Below are 12,192 nucleotides of genomic sequence, written 5' to 3'. Positions count from 1 at the left end.
TTTCTAACAATATGTATCATAACACCAAACTCGCTACAATTATTATTTATCGAGTTATTAGCAAATAATGGACGGATGTGCTACTCCGTCGGACGTTCGACGAAAATTTTTCTAAGTCCCACCGCCAAGAGGAAACTTTTTCCCTATCGGTCCTAGACGATTTTCGACGTGATATCACTGTAATATAGACGGTTTCTAACAATATATATCATAACACCAAACTCGCTACAATTATTATTTATCGAGTTATTAGCAAATAATGGACGGATGTGCTACTCCGTCGGACGTTCGACGAAAATTTTTCTAAGTCCCACCGCCAAGAGGAAACTTTTTCCCTATCGGTCCTAGACGATTTTCGACGTGATATCACTGTAATATAGACGGTTTCTAACAATATATATCATAACACCAAACTCGCTACAATTATTATTTATCGAGTTATTAGCAAATAATGGACGGATGTGCTACTCCGTCGACAAAACTCTGGAAATTTTTCTAAGTCCCACCGCCAAGAGGAAACTTTTTCCCTATCGGTCCTAGACGATTTTCGACGTGATATCACTGTAATATAGACGGTTTCTAACAATATATATCATAACACCAAACTCGCTACAATTATTATTTATCGAGTTATTAGCAAATAATGGACGGATGTACTACTCCGTCGGACGTTCGACGAAAATTTTTCTAAGTCCCACCGCCAAGAGGAAACTTTTTCCCTATCGGTCCTAGACGATTTTCGACGTGATATCACTGTAATATAGACGGTTTCTAACAATATATATCATAACACCAAACTCGCTACAATTATTATTTATCGAGTTATTAGCAAATAATGGACGGATGTGCTACTCCGTCGACAAAACTCTGGAAATTTTTCTAAGTCCCACCGCCAAGAGGAAACTTTTTCCCTATCGGTCCTAGACGATTTTCGACGTGATATCACTGTAATATAGACGGTTTCTAACAATATATATCATAACACCAAACTCGCTACAATTATTATTTATCGAGTTATTAGCAAATAATGGACGGATGTGCTACTCCGTCGACAAAACTCTGGAAATTTTTCTAAGTCCCACCGCCAAGAGGAAACTTTTTCCCTATCGGTCCTAGACGATTTTCGACGTGATATCACTGTAATATAGACGGTTTCTAACAATATATATCATAACACCAAACTCGCTACAATTATTATTTATCGAGTTATTAGCAAATAATGGACGGATGTGCTACTTCGTCGGACGTTCGACGAAAATTTTTCTAAGTCCCACCGCCAAGAGGAAACTTTTTCCCTATCGGTCCTAGACGATTTTCGACGTGATATCACTGTAATATAGACGGTTTCTAACAATATATATCATAACACCAAACTCGCTACAATTATTATTTATCGAGTTATTAGCAAATAATGGACGGATGTGCTACTCCGTCGACAAAACTCTGGAAATTTTTCTAAGTCCCACCGCTAAGAGGAAACTTTTTCCGTATCGGTCCTAGACGATTTTCGACGTGATATCACTGTAATATAGACGGTTTCTAACAATATATATCATAACACCAAACTCGCTACAATTATTATTTATCGAGTTATTAGCAAATAATGGACGGATGTACTACTCCGTCGGACGTTCGACGAAAATTTTTCTAAGTCCCACCGCCAAGAGGAAACTTTTTCCCTATCGGTCCTAGACGATTTTCGACGTGATATCACTGTAATATAGACGGTTTCTAACAATATATATCATAACACCAAACTCGCTACAATTATTATTTATCGAGTTATTAGCAAATAATGGACGGATGTGCTACTCCGTCGACAAAACTCTGGAAATTTTTCTAAGTCCCACCGCCAAGAGGAAACTTTTTCCCTATCGGTCCTAGACGATTTTCGACGTGATATCACTGTAATATAGACGGTTTCTAACAATATATGTCATAACACCAAACTCGCTACAATTATTATTTATCGAGTTATTAGCAAATAATGGACGGATGTGCTACTCCGTCGACAAAACTCTGGAAATTTTTCTAAGTCCCACCGCTAAGAGGAAACTTTTTCCGTATCGGTCCTAGACGATTTTCGACGTGATATCACTGTAATATAGACGGTTTCTAACAATATGTATCATAACACCAAAGTCGCTACAATTATTATTTATCGAGTTATTAGCAAATAATGGACGGATGTGCTACTCCGTCGGACGTTCGACGAAAATTTTTCTAAGTCCCACCGCCAAGAGGAAACTTTTTCCCTATCGGTCCTAGACGATTTTCGACGTGATATCACTGTAATATAGACGGTTTCTAACAATATATATCATAACACCAAACTCGCTACAATTATTATTTATCGAGTTATTAGCAAATAATGGACGGATGTACTACTCCGTCGGACGTTCGACGAAAATTTTTCTAAGTCCCACCGCTAAGAGGAAACTTTTTCCGTATCGGTCCTAGACGATTTTCGACGTGATATCACTGTAATATAGACGGTTTCTAACAATATATATCATAACACCAAACTCGCTACAATTATTATTTATCGAGTTATTAGCAAATAATGGACGGATGTACTACTCCGTCGGACGTTCGACGAAAATTTTTCTAAGTCCCACCGCTAAGAGGAAACTTTTTCCCTATCGGTCCTAGACGATTTTCGACGTGATATCACTGTAATATAGACGGTTTCTAACAATATATATCATAACACCAAACTCGCTACAATTATTATTTATCGAGTTATTAGCAAATAATGGACGGATGTGCTACTCCGTCGACAAAACTCTGGAAATTTTTCTAAGTCCCACCGCTAAGAGGAAACTTTTTCCGTATCGGTCCTAGACGATTTTCGACGTGATATCACTGTAATATAGACGGTTTCTAACAATATATATCATAACACCAAACTCGCTACAATTATTATTTATCGAGTTATTAGCAAATAATGGACGGATGTACTACTCCGTCGGACGTTCGACGAAAATTTTTCTAAGTCCCACCGCTAAGAGGAAACTTTTTCCCTATCGGTCCTAGACGATTTTCGACGTGATATCACTGTAATATAGACGGTTTCTAACAATATATATCATAACACCAAACTCGCTACAATTATTATTTATCGAGTTATTAGCAAATAATGGACGGATGTGCTACTCCGTCGACAAAACTCTGGAAATTTTTCTAAGTCCCACCGCTAAGAGGAAACTTTTTCCGTATCGGTCCTAGACGATTTTCGACGTGATATCACTGTAATATAGACGGTTTCTAACAATATATATCATAACACCAAACTCGCTACAATTATTATTTATCGAGTTATTAGCAAATAATGGACGGATGTGCTACTCCGTCGACAAAACTCTGGAAATTTTTCTAAGTCCCACCGCTAAGAGGAAACTTTTTCCGTATCGGTCCTAGACGATTTTCGACGTGATATCACTGTAATATAGACGGTTTCTAACAATATGTATCATAACACCAAACTCGCTACAATTATTATTTATCGAGTTATTAGCAAATAATGGACGGATGTGCTACTCCGTCGGACGTTCGACGAAAATTTTTCTAAGTCCCACCGCCAAGAGGAAACTTTTTCCCTATCGGTCCTAGACGATTTTCGACGTGATATCACTGTAATATAGACGGTTTCTAACAATATATATCATAACACCAAACTCGCTACAATTATTATTTATCGAGTTATTAGCAAATAATGGACGGATGTGCTACTCCGTCGACAAAACTCTGGAAATTTTTCTAAGTCCCACCGCTAAGAGGAAACTTTTTCCGTATCGGTCCTAGACGATTTTCGACGTGATATCACTGTAATATAGACGGTTTCTAACAATATATGTCATAACACCAAACTCGCTACAATTATTATTTATCGAGTTATTAGCAAATAATGGACGGATGTGCTACTCCGTCGACAAAACTCTGGAAATTTTTCTAAGTCCCACCGCTAAGAGGAAACTTTTTCCGTATCGGTCCTAGACGATTTTCGACGTGATATCACTGTAATATAGACGGTTTCTAACAATATATATCATAACACCAAACTCGCTACAATTATTATTTATCGAGTTATTAGCAAATAATGGACGGATGTGCTACTTCGTCGGACGTTCGACGAAAATTTTTCTAAGTCCCACCGCCAAGAGGAAACTTTTTCCCTATCGGTCCTAGACGATTTTCGACGTGATATCACTGTAATATAGACGGTTTCTAACAATATATATCATAACACCAAACTCGCTACAATTATTATTTATCGAGTTATTAGCAAATAATGGACGGATGTGCTACTCCGTCGACAAAACTCTGGAAATTTTTCTAAGTCCCACCGCTAAGAGGAAACTTTTTCCGTATCGGTCCTAGACGATTTTCGACGTGATATCACTGTAATATAGACGGTTTCTAACAATATGTATCATAACACCAAACTCGCTACAATTATTATTTATCGAGTTATTAGCAAATAATGGACGGATGTGCTACTCCGTCGGACGTTCGACGAAAATTTTTCTAAGTCCCACCGCCAAGAGGAAACTTTTTCCCTATCGGTCCTAGACGATTTTCGACGTGATATCACTGTAATATAGACGGTTTCTAACAATATATATCATAACACCAAACTCGCTACAATTATTATTTATCGAGTTATTAGCAAATAATGGACGGATGTGCTACTCCGTCGGACGTTCGACGAAAATTTTTCTAAGTCCCACCGCCAAGAGGAAACTTTTTCCCTATCGGTCCTAGACGATTTTCGACGTGATATCACTGTAATATAGACGGTTTCTAACAATATATATCATAACACCAAACTCGCTACAATTATTATTTATCGAGTTATTAGCAAATAATGGACGGATGTGCTACTCCGTCGACAAAACTCTGGAAATTTTTCTAAGTCCCACCGCCAAGAGGAAACTTTTTCCCTATCGGTCCTAGACGATTTTCGACGTGATATCACTGTAATATAGACGGTTTCTAACAATATATATCATAACACCAAACTCGCTACAATTATTATTTATCGAGTTATTAGCAAATAATGGACGGATGTGCTACTCCGTCGACAAAACTCTGGAAATTTTTCTAAGTCCCACCGCTAAGAGGAAACTTTTTCCGTATCGGTCCTAGACGATTTTCGACGTGATATCACTGTAATATAGACGGTTTCTAACAATATGTATCATAACACCAAACTCGCTACAATTATTATTTATCGAGTTATTAGCAAATAATGGACGGATGTGCTACTCCGTCGGACGTTCGACGAAAATTTTTCTAAGTCCCACCGCCAAGAGGAAACTTTTTCCCTATCGGTCCTAGACGATTTTCGACGTGATATCACTGTAATATAGACGGTTTCTAACAATATATATCATAACACCAAACTCGCTACAATTATTATTTATCGAGTTATTAGCAAATAATGGACGGATGTGCTACTCCGTCGACAAAACTCTGGAAATTTTTCTAAGTCCCACCGCCAAGAGGAAACTTTTTCCCTATCGGTCCTAGACGATTTTCGACGTGATATCACTGTAATATAGACGGTTTCTAACAATATATATCATAACACCAAACTCGCTACAATTATTATTTATCGAGTTATTAGCAAATAATGGACGGATGTGCTACTCCGTCGGACGTTCGACGAAAATTTTTCTAAGTCCCACCGCCAAGAGGAAACTTTTTCCCTATCGGTCCTAGACGATTTTCGACGTGATATCACTGTAATATAGACGGTTTCTAACAATATATATCATAACACCAAACTCGCTACAATTATTATTTATCGAGTTATTAGCAAATAATGGACGGATGTGCTACTCCGTCGACAAAACTCTGGAAATTTTTCTAAGTCCCACCGCCAAGAGGAAACTTTTTCCCTATCGGTCCTAGACGATTTTCGACGTGATATCACTGTAATATAGACGGTTTCTAACAATATATATCATAACACCAAACTCGCTACAATTATTATTTATCGAGTTATTAGCAAATAATGGACGGATGTGCTACTCCGTCGACAAAACTCTGGAAATTTTTCTAAGTCCCACCGCCAAGAGGAAACTTTTTCCCTATCGGTCCTAGACGATTTTCGACGTGATATCACTGTAATATAGACGGTTTCTAACAATATATATCATAACACCAAACTCGCTACAATTATTATTTATCGAGTTATTAGCAAATAATGGACGGATGTGCTACTCCGTCGGACGTTCGACGAAAATTTTTCTAAGTCCCACCGCCAAGAGGAAACTTTTTCCCTATCGGTCCTAGACGATTTTCGACGTGATATCACTGTAATATAGACGGTTTCTAACAATATATATCATAACACCAAACTCGCTACAATTATTATTTATCGAGTTATTAGCAAATAATGGACGGATGTGCTACTCCGTCGACAAAACTCTGGAAATTTTTCCAAGTCCCACCGCCAAGAGGAAACTTTTTCCCTATCGGTCCTAGACGATTTTCGACGTGATATCACTGTAATATAGACGGTTTCTAACAATATATATCATAACACCAAACTCGCTACAATTATTATTTATCGAGTTATTAGCAAATAATGGACGGATGTGCTACTCCGTCGGACGTTCGACGAAAATTTTTCTAAGTCCCACCGCCAAGAGGAAACTTTTTCCCTATCGGTCCTAGACGATTTTCGACGTGATATCACTGTAATATAGACGGTTTCTAACAATATATATCATAACACCAAACTCGCTACAATTATTATTTATCGAGTTATTAGCAAATAATGGACGGATGTGCTACTCCGTCGACAAAACTCTGGAAATTTTTCTAAGTCCCACCGCCAAGAGGAAACTTTTTCCCTATCGGTCCTAGACGATTTTCGACGTGATATCACTGTAATATAGACGGTTTCTAACAATATATATCATAACACCAAACTCGCTACAATTATTATTTATCGAGTTATTAGCAAATAATGGACGGATGTGCTACTCCGTCGACAAAACTCTGGAAATTTTTCTAAGTCCCACCGCCAAGAGGAAACTTTTTCCCTATCGGTCCTAGACGATTTTCGACGTGATATCACTGTAATATAGACGGTTTCTAACAATATATATCATAACACCAAACTCGCTACAATTATTATTTATCGAGTTATTAGCAAATAATGGACGGATGTACTACTCCGTCGGACGTTCGACGAAAATTTTTCTAAGTCCCACCGCTAAGAGGAAACTTTTTCCCTATCGGTCCTAGACGATTTTCGACGTGATATCACTGTAATATAGACGGTTTCTAACAATATATATCATAACACCAAACTCGCTACAATTATTATTTATCGAGTTATTAGCAAATAATGGACGGATGTGCTACTCCGTCGACAAAACTCTGGAAATTTTTCTAAGTCCCACCGCTAAGAGGAAACTTTTTCCGTATCGGTCCTAGACGATTTTCGACGTGATATCACTGTAATATAGACGGTTTCTAACAATATATATCATAACACCAAACTCGCTACAATTATTATTTATCGAGTTATTAGCAAATAATGGACGGATGTGCTACTCCGTCGACAAAACTCTGGAAATTTTTCTAAGTCCCACCGCTAAGAGGAAACTTTTTCCGTATCGGTCCTAGACGATTTTCGACGTGATATCACTGTAATATAGACGGTTTCTAACAATATGTATCATAACACCAAACTCGCTACAATTATTATTTATCGAGTTATTAGCAAATAATGGACGGATGTGCTACTCCGTCGGACGTTCGACGAAAATTTTTCTAAGTCCCACCGCCAAGAGGAAACTTTTTCCCTATCGGTCCTAGACGATTTTCGACGTGATATCACTGTAATATAGACGGTTTCTAACAATATATATCATAACACCAAACTCGCTACAATTATTATTTATCGAGTTATTAGCAAATAATGGACGGATGTGCTACTCCGTCGACAAAACTCTGGAAATTTTTCTAAGTCCCACCGCTAAGAGGAAACTTTTTCCGTATCGGTCCTAGACGATTTTCGACGTGATATCACTGTAATATAGACGGTTTCTAACAATATATGTCATAACACCAAACTCGCTACAATTATTATTTATCGAGTTATTAGCAAATAATGGACGGATGTGCTACTCCGTCGACAAAACTCTGGAAATTTTTCTAAGTCCCACCGCTAAGAGGAAACTTTTTCCGTATCGGTCCTAGACGATTTTCGACGTGATATCACTGTAATATAGACGGTTTCTAACAATATATATCATAACACCAAACTCGCTACAATTATTATTTATCGAGTTATTAGCAAATAATGGACGGATGTGCTACTCCGTCGACAAAACTCTGGAAATTTTTCTAAGTCCCACCGCCAAGAGGAAACTTTTTCCCTATCGGTCCTAGACGATTTTCGACGTGATATCACTGTAATATAGACGGTTTCTAACAATATATATCATAACACCAAACTCGCTACAATTATTATTTATCGAGTTATTAGCAAATAATGGACGGATGTGCTACTCCGTCGACAAAACTCTGGAAATTTTTCTAAGTCCCACCGCTAAGAGGAAACTTTTTCCGTATCGGTCCTAGACGATTTTCGACGTGATATCACTGTAATATAGACGGTTTCTAACAATATGTATCATAACACCAAACTCGCTACAATTATTATTTATCGAGTTATTAGCAAATAATGGACGGATGTGCTACTCCGTCGGACGTTCGACGAAAATTTTTCTAAGTCCCACCGCCAAGAGGAAACTTTTTCCCTATCGGTCCTAGACGATTTTCGACGTGATATCACTGTAATATAGACGGTTTCTAACAATATATATCATAACACCAAACTCGCTACAATTATTATTTATCGAGTTATTAGCAAATAATGGACGGATGTGCTACTCCGTCGACAAAACTCTGGAAATTTTTCTAAGTCCCACCGCCAAGAGGAAACTTTTTCCCTATCGGTCCTAGACGATTTTCGACGTGATATCACTGTAATATAGACGGTTTCTAACAATATATATCATAACACCAAACTCGCTACAATTATTATTTATCGAGTTATTAGCAAATAATGGACGGATGTGCTACTCCGTCGACAAAACTCTGGAAATTTTTCTAAGTCCCACCGCTAAGAGGAAACTTTTTCCGTATCGGTCCTAGACGATTTTCGACGTGATATCACTGTAATATAGACGGTTTCTAACAATATATGTCATAACACCAAACTCGCTACAATTATTATTTATCGAGTTATTAGCAAATAATGGACGGATGTGCTACTCCGTCGACAAAACTCTGGAAATTTTTCTAAGTCCCACCGCTAAGAGGAAACTTTTTCCGTATCGGTCCTAGACGATTTTCGACGTGATATCACTGTAATATAGACGGTTTCTAACAATATATATCATAACACCAAACTCGCTACAATTATTATTTATCGAGTTATTAGCAAATAATGGACGGATGTGCTACTCCGTCGACAAAACTCTGGAAATTTTTCTAAGTCCCACCGCTAAGAGGAAACTTTTTCCGTATCGGTCCTAGACGATTTTCGACGTGATATCACTGTAATATAGACGGTTTCTAACAATATGTATCATAACACCAAACTCGCTACAATTATTATTTATCGAGTTATTAGCAAATAATGGACGGATGTGCTACTCCGTCGGACGTTCGACGAAAATTTTTCTAAGTCCCACCGCCAAGAGGAAACTTTTTCCCTATCGGTCCTAGACGATTTTCGACGTGATATCACTGTAATATAGACGGTTTCTAACAATATATATCATAACACCAAACTCGCTACAATTATTATTTATCGAGTTATTAGCAAATAATGGACGGATGTGCTACTCCGTCGGACGTTCGACGAAAATTTTTCTAAGTCCCACCGCCAAGAGGAAACTTTTTCCCTATCGGTCCTAGACGATTTTCGACGTGATATCACTGTAATATAGACGGTTTCTAACAATATATATCATAACACCAAACTCGCTACAATTATTATTTATCGAGTTATTAGCAAATAATGGACGGATGTGCTACTCCGTCGACAAAACTCTGGAAATTTTTCTAAGTCCCACCGCTAAGAGGAAACTTTTTCCGTATCGGTCCTAGACGATTTTCGACGTGATATCACTGTAATATAGACGGTTTCTAACAATATATATCATAACACCAAACTCGCTACAATTATTATTTATCGAGTTATTAGCAAATAATGGACGGATGTGCTACTCCGTCGACAAAACTCTGGAAATTTTTCTAAGTCCCACCGCCAAGAGGAAACTTTTTCCCTATCGGTCCTAGACGATTTTCGACGTGATATCACTGTAATATAGACGGTTTCTAACAATATATATCATAACACCAAACTCGCTACAATTATTATTTATCGAGTTATTAGCAAATAATGGACGGATGTGCTACTCCGTCGACAAAACTCTGGAAATTTTTCTAAGTCCCACCGCTAAGAGGAAACTTTTTCCGTATCGGTCCTAGACGATTTTCGACGTGATATCACTGTAATATAGACGGTTTCTAACAATATGTATCATAACACCAAACTCGCTACAATTATTATTTATCGAGTTATTAGCAAATAATGGACGGATGTGCTACTCCGTCGGACGTTCGACGAAAATTTTTCTAAGTCCCACCGCCAAGAGGAAACTTTTTCCCTATCGGTCCTAGACGATTTTCGACGTGATATCACTGTAATATAGACGGTTTCTAACAATATATATCATAACACCAAACTCGCTACAATTATTATTTATCGAGTTATTAGCAAATAATGGACGGATGTGCTACTCCGTCGACAAAACTCTGGAAATTTTTCTAAGTCCCACCGCCAAGAGGAAACTTTTTCCCTATCGGTCCTAGACGATTTTCGACGTGATATCACTGTAATATAGACGGTTTCTAACAATATATATCATAACACCAAACTCGCTACAATTATTATTTATCGAGTTATTAGCAAATAATGGACGGATGTGCTACTCCGTCGGACGTTCGACGAAAATTTTTCTAAGTCCCACCGCCAAGAGGAAACTTTTTCCCTATCGGTCCTAGACGATTTTCGACGTGATATCACTGTAATATAGACGGTTTCTAACAATATATGTCATAACACCAAACTCGCTACAATTATTATTTATCGAGTTATTAGCAAATAATGGACGGATGTGCTACTCCGTCGACAAAACTCTGGAAATTTTTCTAAGTCCCACCGCCAAGAGGAACTTTTTCCCTATCGGTCCTAGACGATTTTCGACGTGATATCACTGTAATATAGACGGTTTCTAACAATATATATCATAACACCAAACTCGCTACAATTATTATTTATCGAGTTATTAGCAAATAATGGACGGATGTGCTACTCCGTCGACAAAACTCTGGAAATTTTTCTAAGTCCCACCGCCAAGAGGAAACTTTTTCCCTATCGGTCCTAGACGATTTTCGACGTGATATCACTGTAATATAGACGGTTTCTAACAATATATATCATAACACCAAACTCGCTACAATTATTATTTATCGAGTTATTAGCAAATAATGGACGGATGTGCTACTTCGTCGGACGTTCGACGAAAATTTTTCTAAGTCCCACCGCCAAGAGGAAACTTTTTCCTATCGGTCCTAGACGATTTTCGACGTGATATCACTGTAATATAGACGGTTTCTAACAATATATATCATAACACCAAACTCGCTACAATTATTATTTATCGAGTTATTAGCAAATAATGGACGGATGTGCTACTCCGTCGACAAAACTCTGGAAATTTTTCTAAGTCCCACCGCTAAGAGGAAACTTTTTCCGTATCGGTCCTAGACGATTTTCGACGTGATATCACTGTAATATAGACGGTTTCTAACAATATATATCATAACACCAAACTCGCTACAATTATTATTTATCGAGTTATTAGCAAATAATGGACGGATGTACTACTCCGTCGGACGTTCGACGAAAATTTTTCTAAGTCCCCACCGCCAAGAGGAAACTTTTTCCCTATCGGTCCTAGACGATTTTCGACGTGATATCACTGTAATATAGACGGTTTCTAACAATATATATCATAACACCAAACTCGCTACAATTATTATTTATCGAGTTATTAGCAAATAATGGACGGATGTGCTACTCCGTCGACAAAA

This window comes from Halictus rubicundus, unplaced genomic scaffold, assembly GCF_050948215.1.
Source record: "Halictus rubicundus isolate RS-2024b unplaced genomic scaffold, iyHalRubi1_principal scaffold0822, whole genome shotgun sequence".
Taxonomy (NCBI): Eukaryota; Metazoa; Arthropoda; class Insecta; order Hymenoptera; family Halictidae; genus Halictus; species Halictus rubicundus.
The sequence above is the reverse complement of the archived record's forward strand: the minus strand, read 5'-3'. Positions refer to the sequence as shown.